This window comes from Leptonychotes weddellii, chromosome 5 (assembly GCF_054177405.1).
Source record: "Leptonychotes weddellii isolate Sample4059 chromosome 5, ASM5417740v2, whole genome shotgun sequence".
Lineage (NCBI taxonomy): Eukaryota > Metazoa > Chordata > Mammalia > Carnivora > Phocidae > Leptonychotes > Leptonychotes weddellii.
Window position 1 is genome coordinate 13,992,981 of NC_138373.1, and position 17,577 is coordinate 14,010,557.

General features: G+C 38.5%; 1 long non-coding RNA gene across 1 annotated transcript in view; it reads left to right on the plus strand.

Annotated features, from left to right (window-relative positions):
- Positions 1-16,322, plus strand: part of LOC145721529 (uncharacterized) — a 27,984-nt gene extending 11,662 nt beyond the window's left edge. Inside the window, exon 2 of the long non-coding RNA XR_014145257.1 lies at positions 6,450-16,322. This is a non-coding gene — a long non-coding RNA (uncharacterized LOC145721529). The remainder of the gene's footprint in view (positions 1-6,449) is intronic.
- The last annotated feature ends 1,255 nt before the right edge of the window (positions 16,323-17,577 follow it).

Sequence of the window (17,577 nt, forward strand, 5' to 3'; positions counted from 1 at the left end):
GATGAGGTAACTAAGAATAGGCAAAAATCAAGTAACTCATCTAAGGTCATACAACTAATAAAGGACAGAGCTGGAATTTAAACCTCTGTCTGTCTGACTCTAAAGCCTATGCTTAGCCACTTTCTCACTCATTATTTTATTTAATATTCAGAAGCCCTATAAGGTAAGTATCACCTAGGAGTTAAGAGTACAGTTTCTTTTTTTTTTTAAGATTTTTTTTATTTAGGCGCCCTGTGTCATCTTTAATTTGTTTCATCAGTGTTTTATAGTTTTCTGAATATAGGTCTTTCACCTCTTTGGTATTTTATTATTTTGGGTGCAATTGTAAATGGGATTGTTTTCTTAATTTTTCTTCCTGCTACTTCATTATTAGTGTTTGGAAATGCAATGGATTTCTGTATATTGGTTTTTGATCCTGCAATCTCACTGAATTCATTTATCCATTCTAGTGGTTTTTTGGTGGAGTCTTTAGGGTTCTCTGTATATAGTATCATGTCATCTGCAAATAGTGAAAGTTTTATTTCTTACCAATTTGTATGCCTTTTATTTCTTTTTGTCTGATTGCTGTGGCTAGGACTTCCAGTATTATGTTGCATAAAAGTAGTGAGAATGGATATCCTTGTCTTGTTCCTGATTTTAGGGGACAAGTTCTCTGTTTTTCACCATTGACTATAATGTTAGCTGTGTTTTTTTTCTTAGAAGGCCTTTATTATGTGGAGATTTGTTCCCTCTAAGCCTAATTTGTTGAATGTTTTTTATCAGGAATGTGTGTTGTACTTTGTGAAATGCTTTTTCTGCATCTATTGAAATTATCATACAGTTTTTATCCTTTCTCTTGTTCATGTGATGTATCACATTGATTGATTTGAGGATATTGAACCACCCTTACATCCCCGGAAGAGCACCTTATATTTTCTGTAGCCATTTATGGTTCTCTTGTGAAATGCCTATTCATGACCTTTGCCCATTTTCCAATGGGTAAGTTTTGTCATTTTCTTTTTGCTAACCTTTATCTGATATATATGTTGCAAACTGCTTCTCTCAGTAGCTTGTCTTTTAACTTTCTTTATAATCTATTTTGATGAATGTAGATTTTTAAGTTGTTGCATTTATCTGTTCCTTCATGGTTTGAACCTTTTTGTGTTTTGTTTTTTAAGATTTTATTTATTTGAGAGAGTGAGAGCGAGAGAGAGCATGCACAGGGAGAGGGAGAAGCAGACTTCCTGCTGAGCAGGGAGCTCGATGAGGGGCTGAATCCCAGGACCCTGAGATCATGACCTGAGCTGAAGGCAGATACTTAACTGACTGAGCCACCCAGGCACCCCTCTTTTTGCTTTGCAACAAAATCTTCCCTTACCCTAAGGTCATAGAAATAGTCTGCCATATTTTTTTCTAAGACTGAAAAAATTTTCCTTTCTCATTAATCAGTCTGAAATTCGTTATTCAATGTATGATTTATTTTTTGTGTGTAAGGTACAGATCCATTTTTTATTTATTTCCATATAGATGATGAAATGAGTTTACTAGAAAGTGGTTGTTCTCCTGGTGATGTGTAGTACCAAGCTAGGTTAAATATGTTTACATATACATGTTATTCTGTTAGTGAGCTCTTTCTCTTCAATTCTACTCTGTTTTAATATTGTTTTACAAAAATGTCTTAATATCTAGCATAAGGCAAGCCTTCTGCTTCATTCTTGTTCTCTCGGAAGGTCTTGGCTATTTTTTAACCCTTTCCTCCATATAAATCTTGCTTAAATTTACATATAATCTGTAGATAATTTTGAGACAGATAGCCATCATTATGATAGTAAGCCTTCCTATCCATAACACAGAATGCTTCTCCATTTATTTAGATCTTCAACATCTTTTGAGGATATATTATAATGTCCTTCATAAAAGTCTTGTATTTCTTTCGATTAATTTATGATTAAGTGCCTTTTTTGTTGTTAATATAAGTGTGTGTTTTAAAATTTTTGTTAGTTGCTCTTGTATAGAAATTCAAATGACTTTTATGTATTTACATCCTGCAGTTTTCCCAATATTTTGTGTGTTTGCCTGTGGTAGGACTTTTGTTTGTGTGTGTGTGTGTGTGTGTTAGGACTTCTAATAATAACAAACAGCCTGTTTTGTTTTGTTTTTTTAAAGATTTTTATTTTATTTATTTATTTGACAGAGGGAGACACAGCAAGAGAGAGAGAACACAAGCAGGGGGAGCGGGAGAGGGAGAAGCAGGCTTCCTGCAGAGCAGGGAGCCCGATGCGGGGCTCGATCCCAGGACCTTGGGATCATGACCCGAGCCGAAGGCAGACGCTTAATGACTGAGCCACCCAGGCGCCCCTAAAAGATTTTATTTATTTATTTGACAGAGAGAGACAGAGTGAGAGAGGGAATACAAGCAGGGGGAGCGGGAGAGGGAGAAGCAGGCTTCCCGCGGAGCAGGGAGCCCGATGCGGGGCTCGATCCCAGGACCCTGGGATCATGACCTGAGCCGAAGGCAGACGCTCAACGACTGAGCCACCCAGGCGCCCCAAACAGCCTGTTTTAAAGCAGTGGTTCTTGACTGGGGCCACTTTGCGCCCCTGGCGTGCATGTGGCAGTGGCTGGAGTGGTGGCACTAGTGGCATCTAATGCCTAGGGCCTGGGGTGCTGCTCAGCGTCCTGCAGCGCGCAGGAAAACCCCCCCAACAAAGAGTTTACCAATGCGAAGATACCAGTAGTGCCAAGGCTGAGAAACCTTAAGATAAACTTTTTTTATTATTGTGAAAAGTTTCAAATACAGAAGTCGAATGGTATACAGAATGCCCATATGACCACCACCAGTTATCCGCACTGTTTGTTCCACCACTTACGAATTGTTTGAAAGCAAATCCAGTTTAGCATATCATAACGTCTTTAATATAAGACTGGCACACCACCTGCCGTGCTAAGGAGCCCAGTTTCATTCCATCTTTAAAAAAAAATAATTTATTTTGCTAAAAAAATTAGCACATTAGCAACAGGTTTAAATCAAGCATTTACAAAAATACATTCTGAATATAATCTGCCTTAAGTTTCCTTTCCCTACTGTAATAAAGTGCTTTGTTTTATGTTACTAGTTATTAGTTCCTGTGAAGACATATTCAGTGAGTAAAATGGTTAAGATTTTGGTTTCTTAGGTAGTCCTGGGTTTGAATCCCAGCTCTGCCACTTAACAAACAGTTGTGAACCTAGACAGGTCACTTCATCACTTTGAGTCTTGGTTTATTTCCCATTTAAAAGGTTGCATTTAAGAAAGAAATTTGGAGCCACTCTTATAAAGGATACAGATGAACAACCAGAAGAAGTAGGACATAGGATGGCAGGTTTCAGAAAGGTTTCAATGACAGGGGTTTATGGCCCCATGGAACTGGGGTGCTCCACCTTCCCAGAATGTAGGTATGTTCAGCAACCTGGAGGCTCCTCAAAATGTAGTGACTTAAGACAGCAAACATTTGTTATATCATAGCTTCTATATGTCTGGAGCGTGGGCATGGCTTGGCTGAATCTTCTGGTTTAGAATCTCTCACAAGGCTGCAATCAAGGAATTATTTATTCTACATTCAGGTTTTTAAATTATTCTTACAATGGGGCTGTAGTCATGGAGTTATTCCCCATGGTAAGGGACTATTTTCCAGTTATGTGGTTTATGGCAAGATTCAGGTCTTCACAGGTTTTGGATGGAGGACCTCACTTTCTTGTCATGAAGCTGTATGGTTACAACATGGCAGTGATTTCTTCAGGTCAACCAAATGAGAAGAGCCAGGGAGAGTCAGCAGGAGGGAAATCACATCTTTTATAATCTAATCTTGGAAGTGACATCCTGTTACTTTTGCCTTATTAGAAGCAGGTCCCGGGCGCCTGGGTGGCTCCGTCGGTTAAGCGACTGCCTTCGACTCAGGTCATGATCCTGGAGTCCCAGGATCGAATCCCGCATCGGGCTCCCTGCTTGGCAGGGAGTCTGCTTCTCCCTCTGACCCTCCTCCCTCTCGTGCTCTCTGTCTCTCATTCTCTCTCTCGCAAATAAATAAATAAAATTAAAAAAAAAAAAAGAAGCAGGTCCCTAGTTCCAGCCATAATCAAGGGGAGGGGACTACTCAAAGGAGTACCAGGAATTGGGAACCTCAGGTACCATTTTAGAAGTAGTCTGTCAGTCTGCCTTCTAGCTGCCAGTGTCTTTTATTTCCCTTGCATATGCAGAATACACTTGCCCTCTCCAGACATCAAAAGTCTCATCCTATTACAAGCTCAAAAGTCCAGCATTTTGCCGTCTAAATCAGGTGTAGTTGTATATGAGCTTCCTGGGTTTAGTTCCTTAAATACAGTTGCTCTCAATCTGAAGATCTGTGACACTAAATATTCAGTTATGCCTCCCCCCAGTATGCTGTGGTGGAACAGGCATAGGATAATAGACATTCCAGTTTAAAATGGGGGAAAATAGGAAACACAAAGGTTTTATTTGAGATCCATATCAATTCCAAAGCCCATCTGGAAAAATGTAAGACATTTTTTCATTAGGTTTCAATCAAATAGAAATCATTCTAGGTATTATTGTCCATGTCTATCAGCTCTGCCTTCTGGGCTCTTGAATGATCCTTCCTTTGTCTTGAAAGATAACACATGTTTTATAGCTATGTGGTTTTATTAGTCTACTTCCTGCCAGAAGAATTTTGGTAATACAGTGCTTCTTTTCCAGTCCAAGTTGACAGTATTTCTGCTGATAAACTGATAAAATAACGAGGGTGTTCATGTAGTCTTTAGATCCCAGTGGTCCCTTTTCCCAATTCTTTTTGCCTAAAAGATGGGGTTGTGCTTAGTTTTTGCTGCTCACATTTGTTCATAGACAGCATGGACAAGGATTTTAATTTTGTTCTAAGGATTTAATGTTTCTAAGTTTCCTTTGAAAAAGTCTTTTTTTTAAGATTTTATTTATTTGAGAGAGAGAGAACAGAGTGAGGGAGAGAGAGCATGAGCTGGGGGGAGGGGCAGAGGGAGAGGGTGAAGCAGACTCTCCGCTGAGTGGGGAGCCCGATGTGGGGCTCAGTCCCAGGACCCTGCGATCATGACCTGAGCTGAAGGCAGACGCTAACCAACTGAGCCACCCAGGCACCCCGAAGAAGTCTAATTTTTAAAAGATTTTTGTTGTTGTTGTTCTGTTCACTGGGTTGCCAGTAATTTTCTTGGAGATATTATTCCACTGTTCTTCCAGTTGCATTTGTTGCTCTTGAGAAATCTGTTGTCAGTCTAATTATCAGCCCTTTTTTTAATACACCATTTTCATCTTTTGTGTTCTCTATTTTTACTACTATATTTTGTATGAGTAGGTGTGGATTTCTGTTTTGATTTATCTGGCTTGGTAAATGTTCCTTTTGGAAATATTGGAGGTTTTTAACTACAGTTTCAATTTCTTTAAAAGATGAAAGTCTAAATTATTTCTTGAGTGAGCTTTGTGTCTTTCAAGGAGTTTGTCCGTTTCTTCTAAGTTGCTGAATCTGTAGGCATAAAATTACTCATAATATTCTCCTACCGACATTTACATATCTCTGGAATCTATAGTGACCTATAGAGCCTCTCATTCCTGAAATTGGTAATTTCTGCTTGGAGTTTGTTGAGATTTTTGGGTCTGTGGGTTTTATAGTGTCTATCCTTTGTTGCCTCAAAGAGTCTTTTGACTCTGTTGTTAGGTGCCTACACATTAAGGATTGTTAGGTCTTCTGGCAAAATTGATCCCTTTATCATTAATATAGCTACTCAACCTTTGATTGGTGTAAACATGTTATATCTTTATCCATCTGATTACCTTTAATCTATATGTGTCTTTATATTTAAAGTGGGTTTCATGAAGCAAACATATAGTTGGATCTTGTGTTTTGATCCACTCTCTCAATAAATTGCTTTTAATTGGTACGTTTAAACCATTGATGTTCAGAGTGATTTCTGATATAGTTGGATTATTATCTACTATAATTATTACTGGTTTTTATTCATTGCTTTGTTCTTTGTTCCTGTTTTTGTTTTTCACTCTTTCTGCCATTTGTGGTTTTGACTGAGCCTCTTATGTGATTCAGTTTTCTCTCCTTTCTTAGCATATGAATTATACTAAAAAAAGTAATTTTTTTGTGGTTGCCTTCTTGTCTACAATATACATTTACAACTAATCCAAATCTACTTTCAAGGAACACTATACCACTTCATGGGTAGTGCAAGTACCTTATTGTAACAAAATATTTCTATTCTCTCTCTGTCCTTTATATCATTGGTTTCATTCATTTCACTTATACATAAGTATTTATACTCAAATACATTGTTGCTATTATTATTTTGAACAAACTCTGATAGGTAAATCTGTTAGAGCAGTTAAGAATAAGAAAAATGAAAGTTTTGAATTTACCTTCACTTACTACTTCTCTAATGCTTTTCCTTTCTTTATGTAGATCCCAAGTTTCTGCCCAGTTCTAAAGAACTCTTTTAAATTCCTTGCAAGGTAGGTCTACTGGCAACAAATTCCCTTAATGTTTGTCTGTGAAAGTCTTCATTTCCCCTTCACTTTTGAGAAGTGATATCACAGGATACAGAATTATAAGTTTGTGATTTTTTTTCCTGTCAATACTTTAAATATTTCACTCCACTCTGTTTGCTTGCATGTTTTCTGAAGAGAAGTTGGAGATGATTCTTATCTTTGCTCCTCTATAGGTAAGATGTTTTTTCCTCTGCCCCCCCCCCTTTTTTTTTTTAAGATTTTATTTCTTTATTTGCCAGAGAGAAAGCATACAAGCAGGGGGAGCAGCAGGCAGAGGGAGAAGCAGGCTCCCCGCTGAGCAAGGAGCCCAATGTGGGACTCAATCCCAGGACTCTGGGATTATAACCTGAGCCGAAGGCAGATGCTTAACCGACTGAGCCACCCAGGCATCCGTTTCTCTGGCTTCTTTAAAGATTTTTTCCCTTATCTTTGCTTTTCTGCATTCTGAATATGATATGCCTGGGTATAGTCTTTCTTTTCTTTTTCTTTTTTGCATTGATTCTTCCAGATGGCCACTGAACTTCCTGGATCTGTGGTTTAGTGTGTGTATTAATCAGGGTTTTCCAGACAAACAGAACCAGTAGGATGGTGATATATATATTTATATTTATATTTATATATGTAAAGAGATTTATTCTGAGGAATTGACTCATGTAATTATGGAGGCTGAGAAGTCCCAAAATCTGCAGTTGGCAAGCTAGAGACCCAGGAGAGCAGCTGCTGTATTTCTAGTCTGAGTCTATAGGCTTGTGAATCAGAAGTTCCCTCTTACTCAGCCTTTGTGTTCTATTCAGATCCTCAATTAGTTGGATGAGGGCCATTCACATTAGGAAGGGCAATTTGCTTTACTCCATTGATTCAAATATTAACCTCATTCAAAAACACTGTCACAGACACACCCAGAGTAACAGACTAACTGTCTGGGTGTCTTATAGGTCAGTCAAATTGACACATAAAATTAATCATCATATATCTGAGATTAATTTGGGCAAATTCTCAGTCATTAATGTTTCAAGTATTTCTTCTGTTCTTTTTTGTCTGTCTTCTCCTTGTATTCCCATTACATGCATGTTACACTTTTTGTAGTTGTTCCATGTTTCTTGGATATTTTATCTTTTCAGTCTTTTTTCTCATTTTTTTTTTTTCAGTTTTGGAAATTTCTATTGGCATATCCTCAGCTCAGAGATTTTTTTTCTCAGCTGTGTTCACTCTGCTAAAGAGCCCATCAAAGGCCTTCTTCATGTCTGTTACAGTGTTTTTGATCCCTAGCATTTCTTCTTTCTTAAAATTTTCATCTCTGTGCTTTATAGTATCTTTCAGTTCTTTCATGTTGTCTACTTTTCCCATTAGAACCCTTAACATATTAATCATAGTTGTTTGAATTCCTGGTTTGATAATTCCAGCATTCCTGCTGTATCTGAATCTGGCTGTGCTGCTTGTTCTGTTTCTTCAAACTGGTTTTTGCCTTTTAGTATGCCTTACAATTTTTTTTGTTGAAAGCCATGCATGATGTGTACTGGGTGAGAGGAACTCTGGTGAGAAGTTCTTTAGTGATGTGGTACTGTGGTGTTGCGGGGCAGGAAGGCATTCTGTGGTCTGAGGAGTAGGTCTCAGTCTTTTCATGAGCCAGTGCCCTTCAGCAATGAACTTAATGGTACCCTTTTAGTTTAGCCTTCCCCCTGCCCCTGCGACTTAGGTTGGGCAGGATGGCTGGAGAGGACTGGAGCTGAGTATTTCCCTTCCCTCAGGCCAGTTAGGCTTTGGTCAATTAGTTTCTTTTGAGGGCAGGCTTTACTAAAGACAAAGGGCTCTGGCATATTTCAAAATCGTTACTTTTCTCCTATCCCTGACAGAAGCAGGAGAAGGTTTTTCCTCTGATTTTTACAGTGACTACCTGGTAGTATTCCAGATGGTAAAACTCATAAGACTGGGGGTACCCCTCAAATCTTTAACTCATAGGTTTGCCTACTTTGAGCCTCCAGCAGTTTGTCAACTGTAGTTCAGGTTTTCCTATCCCAGAACTGCTTTCCCCAGAGGTTTCTGCTCATAAGTCTCTGCTCTGGTAGGTCGTGCTTCTTGGTATCTGCCTGTCTGTCTCTCTAACTTTGGGGGTTTGCCTTGTGACCTCACTTGCTTGACAGATCTAAGAAGAGTTGTTCTTTCAGCTTTTTACTTGTTAGGATGGAGGGGCAACTTCCAAGCTCCTTTCATGCTCACTGAGAAACTGAAAGTCCTCTTTTTATTAAAATTTATTTTCTTCTCTGTGTTTCATTCCAGATGATTTTATTGCTTTGTCTTTTATATTCACTAATCTTATCATTTGAAATATATCTAATCTGCCATGAATATCTTGTGTATTTTTCAACTCAGACAGAATTTTCATCACTCAAAATTTGATTTGGGTCTTTTATATCTTCTGTGTTCCACTTATATGTGTTTTTTCCACACCTCCAAGCAGTTCTCCAAATCTCAAAGGACACGGACAAAATATGCCACAAATTTAACTCAGTTATGACACTATCTACCTGGAGACTGTCATATTTCACAGGTTAAGGGCTCAGTGCCACTGGACCCACAAGACTGCTTCCACTTCAGGTGCCAGTCGCAAGTCTAGGTTGCCACCTGTGCCTCTGACCAACTGGCTACAAATTGGAGGTTCCTGAAATTCCCTTGTTGGTTCCATTAATTTGCTAGAGCCACTCACAGAACTCAGGAAACCAGTTTACTTATTCTTTGTTACAAAGGATATTAAAGGATACAAATGAACACCCAGATGAAGAGATACATAGGGTGAGGTTTAGAAGGGTCTTGAATACAGGAGCTTTCTCTCCCTGTGGAGTTTGAGGTGTGTTGCTCTGCTCATATGTGGGTGCATTCACCAACTTGAAAGCTCTCCGAACTCATCCTTTTGGGCTTTTATGACATAGGTGATTGATTTAAAAAAGGGTTGGAACTTTCGATCCCACTTCTCAACCTCCTAGAAGGGGAGAAGGGCCAGAGATTGAGCTCAGTCACCAATAGCCAATAATTTAATCAATTACCAAGTACCTTAGCTCTTGTTATTTTTACCACTATCACTACTCCATATATTACTACAAGTTACATGCAAAGAGAACCACTTAACCTTTCTTAGGATGCATGTGTTGACAAAGATTAAGTGACTGTGTGTGGTCTTGTATTGTTCTGAGTCCTTATTGGTTTCTGGGATATTGGTAGTCCCTGTACACCTGGATGCAGTCTATGGCAAATTACGTCAGGGTCTCCTCTCCACCATGGCTGAGTGGTTCTCCCTGCTGTACTGGCCCCCACCTTGAATCATATTGACCTTGAGAGGCCTGGCTGTTGTATTCTTTAAACCCTGATCTTGGACAGTAAGACCTACAGCTCTCAGCTACAGAATCTCTTTGCCTCCCCTAGGGCAAACTCCTTTCTCATAGTAATTTTGCATTAATAAAGTTCTGCTAAGTACCCTCAGCTCCCTTACTCCTTCTCAGCTGGGCATACAGAAAATTCTCGATGCCTTTTATGCCATGTGGGAGCCAGTGGACTCTGGATATGTAAATTCATACTCTGTGAATTTCTCATCTTTTATAAATTCCTCATCTTTTATACTGATCATGTAATGCTCCCTGGTTTATTAAGAAGGGCATCCTACATAGCATTCTCCTCTTAGAACCCCAACTGGGAAATGAATCAAAGTCCCTCTCTTTTTAGCTTTTTCTTCAACCTATTTAGCATGTCTTTACTTTTTTAGAACTTTATCCTGGAGGAAGGAGGTCAGTATCTACAAGTGTTACTGCTTTTTCCTTCCCACTGTTCTCTTGTCCTTTCAACAGTACACCAGGAGCCTGCTCAGGGCAGGCTTTCCATTTCCTCTGCCACTTTTCTTAAGGCAAAATGGCAAGTATGATATAGGGAAAGAGTAACCGGCTTCCTGACAAGGAAACACAGGTTGGAAGGTATTTAAAAATATTATACTTGCTAAAGAAATTAAAAAGAAAAAATATGTCCTGGAGTAGAGGTGGGTTTGCCAATTTAGATAGAGGTCAAGGAAGTTTTCTTTGAGGCAGTAATTTCTGAACCCTTTCAAGGCTTGTTTGAGTATTGACAAAACTAACATCAACACTTCTTGTGCACAGATGCAAAAAGCAGGCTCCCTCATTCCCTGTTCTCCCTCTCACAGTTAGTATATTCTGTTTTCTGTAATACTCTCTCCTGTCCTGACTGCCCAGTTTTATGGCTAGGTCTTTATAATACATTTATGCTTACATATGCTTATGTTTATCAGTATACCATCTTAGGATGCAGAAGCCAAAAAAAACCTAAGGCAATTTTTCTCCAGGCCAAACTACCAGTATCAGAACTACCTGGGACACGTACTAAAATTGCAGCCTTCTGGACTCTGCTCCAGTGTCATAATTATTAATAATTTCACGTGGAATCTGATATTATTGAATTCATGTTACTTGAGTGGAAACAGTTTACCTTAGTTATCCCTATAGCCACACAACTATATAAACTGTCAACAAGTTTTGATAAATTGAATTATTGCGAAACTGGGAGTGATGCATTTTAAGTATCTTTAAAAGTTTTATTTTGAGGGTGCCTGGGTGGCTCAGTCGTTAAATGTCTGCCTTTGGCTCAGGTCATGATCCCAAGGTCCTGGGATTGAGCCCTGCATTGGGCTCCCTGCTCCACGGGAAGCCTGTTTCTCCCTTTCCCACTCCCCCTGCTTGTGTTCCCTCTCTCCCTGTCTCTCTCTCTCTGTCAAATAAATAAATAAAATCTTTAAAAAATAAAAAAATAAAAGTTTTATTTTGAGATGACATCAGCAAAAATGGCAGAATCAAGAAATCTGAAATTTAATTCTCCCAGTAAAAGCGCAGAAAAACTGGCAGACTGTTAGAATCAATTTTTCAGAACTCTGGTAATTAACCAAAGGTTTGCAACAACTAAGGGAAATACTTATTCATGAAAAGTAGCTGAATTTCAGTAAGAAGAGTGGGCTTTGTGGCTATTCAATTTACCCTAGTTCCATTTCCTGTCCCCCAGATCAGCTGAGCCTAAAATAACAGCCTGTGTTCTTGGTATTTGAGAAAACAGACCTAATTCTCAAAGATCTGTAATTATTTGTTTTGCCTTGGTTGGAGGCTCCCTGGAAGACTGACTCAAAACCCTTGTCTTTATTTCTTCTGACTCACAACTGGCCAAGTGCTAAAGCTACTGGGAGCAGGAAGAGCAGCATTTGTCAAAAATATTTACAAGCAAATAATTTTATTACTGCTGCCTGAGGCAATAGAAAATACTTCGGTCACACAATAGATAAAAAAGCCTAGAATTAGATGTCCATAGGGCTTGGAAAACTCCCAACATATTCCTGGGAATATAGAAAGCCGTGTACTTGGGCAGGACTGTGTGCATGCCTAGAGTAGACCTAAGAGGGCCCTAAGCTCTCACCTCTGGCCAGTCTTGAAGGTCTGTGGAAGCAGGAAGTGAAGGCTAAGACAGAGTTGTGAATTGCCTGGCTTAGCATTTAAAGTATACCCTGAACCCACAGAGTCCTCTGTAATGATTGGGAGTTTTTTGGTTCTAGGGATTTAAAGAAAACTGTCCAGTCATTAGCTGACCCCTAAGCTAACAGAACAGAGATCAATGGCTACATACAACAAAGAATACAGACTTTACAAAATTTATTTTGAAGAGTCTCTAAACACACAACTACTATAATAAGCAGCAGTGATGAGAAACTCTGGAAGAGAGAGAATCTGATTTGCAGAAATGCCACAGTATAATATTCAAAATGTCCAGTTTTCAACAAAAAATTATGAGGCATACAAATAAATAATGGGAAAATCATCAGTAGAAACTTCTTTGAGGAAGCCTAGATACTACACTTTCTACATTTGTCCATGACAAATACTTTAAATCAGCTATTTTAAATAGTTCCTCAAGGAATCAAACCATGTCTAAAGAACTAAGGCAAAGTATGAGAGAGGGTAATGTCACCAAGATGGCAGACTAGGAGATCCCAGCCCTCACCCCTGCACAAAAATAATGATAAAGTCAACTATCACAGATGAGGAAAATTCTGAGAAAACAATGGGCTGCAGTTCAGGGGCTGCAGTGAACCAGAGGAGTGCAGAGACTGGAGATGACTGCATAAATGGAATAGGAAGCATTCTGCCTACGTTGCCCTATCCATCCCTCAGGCCAGCAAAGTGTTGCAGGGAATTCCCTTGGCCATGAATTCCCCTAATTGGGGAAGAGGAAGAGCGAGGGAATTCAGCAGCTGTAGTTACTGCTGCAGAGGACTCCTGTGTTCTTTGCTGATGCAGACCCCAGCTGCTAGAGCTTCCTCATGACAGAGGTGCTGCATCCCCTGGAACCAGAGCCGTCAAATGCTGCCCCTCCCACCTACGAGTTGGAGCTGTCACTCTCCCTTACCAGCCCCAGTGCCCCCCTTGATGTGCAAGCCTGAGCATATAGCTTCCAGCACATACAGGCACCACTGAACACACATCCATGTGTCCAAGGAGTTACGAGCCCACCATAGTTGCTCATGTACGTCCATGGGACCAGGTGCTTGCCATGGCTGCACACATGCAACTGGGTGACCAGCTGCCCTCATTTGCCCCAGAACTGTCACACCTCCACATCTGGACTTGGAGCTGCTATACACCTCACGCAGCTGATGACCTCACATCTTTTCTTAGAGGACATCTTTCCCTAACTAAGCCAGTCCATGAAGGTTGGAAGGGGTTACTGCTTTTTCAGATGCAAAGACAGCAATGCAAGGCTAAGGAACACAAAAAAAAGGGCACATGAAACCACCAGAGGAACACAATAACTTCAGTAACTGACACCCCACAAATGGAGATCTATGAATTGCCAGAGAATTAAAAATAATTGTTTTTAAGAAACTCATGGGCTATGAGAGAATATAGATAAACAACTCAACAAAATCATGACAGCAATACATGAAGAAAACAAAGAGTTCAACAAAGAGATAGAAATCATAAAAAAAAGTCAAATTCTGGAGCTAAAGAATACATTGTGTGAAATAATACAATAGAGAGCTTTAACCTCAGGCTCAAATAAGTAGACTCAAATAAGGAGAAGAAAACTCAAGGATATAGTATTTGAAATTACCCAGAGAATAAAGAATGAAGAAACCTATGGGATTCATGGGCTGCCATCAAACAAAACCATATATGAATTATGGGGGTCCCAGAAGGAGAGGAAGGAGAGGAAGGGGTCAGAAAGCTTATTTAAGAAATAATGGCTGAAAATTTCCCAAATCATGTGAGGGGAAATTGATACCCAGATTCACAAAGCTCAGAAGTTTCCACATTGGGATCAACCCAAAGAAAACTACACTGAGACATATCATAATCAAATTACCAAAAGTCAAAGACATTGTATATCTTAGATTTACACAATGTTATATGTCAATTATATGTCCATTAAAAAGTAAAATAAAGCAAAAAAAAATTCAAGGACAAAGAGAACTTTGAAAACATCAGCAGAAAAGTGGTCCTCACTTATAAGGGAACCCCATAAGAATATCAGTAGATTTCCCAGCAGAAACTTACCAGGCCAGGCAAGGGTGGGATGATATATTCAAAATTCTGGAAGAAAAAAACTGCCCAACAGGAACTCAGTGTCAGGCAAAATTATCCTTTTAAAATGAAAGAGAGGTAAAGTTTTTCCCAGACAAAAACCGAGGGAGTTCATCACCATTAGACCTGCATTACAAGAAAATGCTTAAGGGAGTTCTTTCACTTGAAATGAAAACAAGCTAGACAGCCATATGAAAACATAAATCTCATGGGTAAAGGTAAATATATAATCAATGTAATATTGTAATTGTGGTATATAAATAACTTTTAACCCTAATGTAAAAGTTAAAAGACAAAGACATCAAGAATAATTGTAATCACAAAAGTTTGTTAATTGATACACATAGAAAGATGCAAACTCTGACTATAAAAAAACAAAGTATGTATGAAGGGGAGTGTAGAATTTTTGTATGTAATTGAAGTTAAGTTGTTGTCAACATAAAACAGAAAATTGTTACAAGATATTTTATGGAATCCTTGTAACCACAAAGAAAATAAAAAACTATCATAGATACTTAGAAGAGAAAAAGAAAAAGAATCAAAGGAAACCATTACATAAAATCATCAAAAAACAAAAGAAGACAGCAAGAGATGAAGAGGGAAACAAAACAGTAGCAAAACAGCAAAATATAGCAGTGAGCTCTCACTTATCAAGAATTACTTGTGCCTGGGTGGCTCAGTCATTAAGCAGCTGCCTTCAGCTCAGGTCATGATCCCAGGGTCCTGGGATCGAGCCCCACATCGGGCTCCCCGCTGAGCAGGGAGCCTGCTTCTCCCTTTCCCACTCCCCCTGCTTGTGTTCCCTCTCTTGCTCTGTCAAAAAATAAATAAAATCTTTAAAAAAAAAAAATTTACTTTAGGGACATCTTGCTGGCTCAGTCGGAAGAGCATGTGACTCTTGGTCTCAGGGTTGTGAGTTTGAGGCCCGTGTTGCTTGTAGAGATTACTTAAAAAAAAAAAAAAGAATTTAAATGTAAAGTGTTTAAATTCACCAATCATTCAATATTTATTCAGCTTTAGTGGCTGAATGGATTAAAAAAAAAAAAGATCCAGTAAATTTTTTGGTTGGGGGAGCAGTGGGAGTTAAAAAAGACTCACTTTAGATTTAAGGACTCACAAAAAGTATGTAGAGAGTGGATCTTATGTATATTTACCACACACACAAAAAGGTGATTTATATGTTCATTAGCTTTACTGTACCTATTATTTCACAATGATGTGTGTATTTAAACATCAGATTGTACACATTGTAAATATATACAATTTTTTAAAAATAAAAAATAGAGCAAAGTATGAGAACAGTGTCTCACAAAATAGAGAATAAAGAGATGAAACTGTATGAAACCAGAGAGGAATTCTGGAGTTGAAAATAAGTAAGATGAAAAATTCTTTCATCAGGTCCAAGAGACTTGAACTGAAACAAGAAAGAAACCAGCACACTTGTAGATAAGTTAGTTGCTATTATCCAATCTGAAGAACAGAAAAATATATATATATATATATACAGAACTTGTGAGATACCATCAAGTGTACTAACATACATATAACAGGAATCTTACAATGAGAAGAGATACTGAATTAGCAGAAAGAATATTTGAAGAAATAATGGCAAAAACCCCAATTTTAATGAAAAACATGTATCTAACACATCCACGAAATTCAGTGAACTCCAAGTAGGATAAAACCAAAGAGATCCACACCTAGACACATCATAGTCAAACTTCAAAAGACAAAATCTTTAAAGCAGAAGGAGAAAAGGACTCATGCCATACAAGGGGTCCTCAATAAGAGTAACAGCTGCCTTTTTCATTAGAAACCACGGTTTCCAGAATGCATGAGATGACATATTCACAGTGCTGAAAGGCAGAACTCAACTTAGAATTCTATATCTGCCAAAACTGTCTTTCAAAAATGAAGAAGAAATGAGACAATCTTTACAAATAAAAAGTGACAGAATTCGTCAGCAGTAGATCTGCCTACACAGATGCTAAAGGGAGTCCTTCAGGATGGGATGAAAGAACACTAGACTTGAATCTATATAAAAATTAAAGAACATGGGTAAAGTCAACTACATAGGTTGACTAAGCACTGGCCAAGATGGTCCATAGAAAAAGGAAGTCTTCTGAAGATCACTTGCTTCAAGACAGAAAAGATAAAACCACACTTCTGTCTTCTCCACCTGTCAGGAGTCCTGCATTCAGCAGTCTTCCTTCATTCAGCATATAATTTTTGAATAGATTAATGAGGTGAGATCTTTTCACCATTCTAATTCTACTTAAGTAAATAAAAGAGTGGGCTTATTACAGGAAATACAGATTAAAACTATAGTGAGATACCCCTACATATCCACCAGAATGGTTAATATTAAATGGATGGACAATACAGAGTATTGGCAAGGATGTGAAACAACCAGAATTCTTTTTTTTTTTTTTAAAGATTTTATTTATTTGTCAGAGAGAGACAGAGCACAAGCAGGGGGAGAGGCAGAGGCAGAGGGAGAAGCAGGCTCCCTGCTGAGCAGGGAGCCCGATGTGGGACTGGATCCCAGGACTCCGGGATCATGACCTGAGCCAAAGGCAGCCGCTTAGCTGACTGAGCCACGCAGGCGTCCCAACAACCAGAATTCTTAATGTTGGTGGGAGTGTATGTTTATACGACACTTGGGAAACTCTTTGTTATAGCTGCTTGGCAAAACATGCCTACCTTCTGACCCATCAAGTCCACTCCTGGGTATATATAAAACAAGTTATAGACTTAAGAAAATTACACGAAAAACTCATATAATAATATTTGTGGCAGCACTATTAATAACTATTATTATATAAGTATTATAACTTTTCAAACGTTGGAAGCAAATCTGAATGCCCATCAACAGGGAAGCAGGTAATGTGGTATATTTATACAGTGAGCAATAAAAAGGAGCAAACTGCTGATACACACATGTTGAATCTCACAAATATGCTTTGCATAAAAAGCCAGATACAAAAGAGTGTATAATGTAATTTCCCATTTATATGAAGTTCAAAAATGGGTAAAAGTGATCTATGTAATTATTAGAATACTGGTTTTCTTATGGGTACTGACTGGGATGCAACATAAAGGAGCCAGTTTAGAGGCTGAGAACGTTCCCTGTCTTGTTCTAGACGGTGGTTACATGAGTATATACATAAAAATTTGAATTAAATGCTGAAAAAAAAGTTGGTATTCTTGAAGCTCTCTTTGTACTTTATATTATGTAAGGTAGTTAAAGATCTTGAAATATATATCTTTATTCTGTCAGTGTTGTTCAAATCTGGGATAAATCCCAAATCTGGGATAAATAATAGTATATAATTAGATCATGTGGAAGGAAATTCAGCCACAGTTTCATTATTTATGACTGCTAAAAGTCTTTGGGGCGCCTGGGTGGCTCAGTCAGTTAAG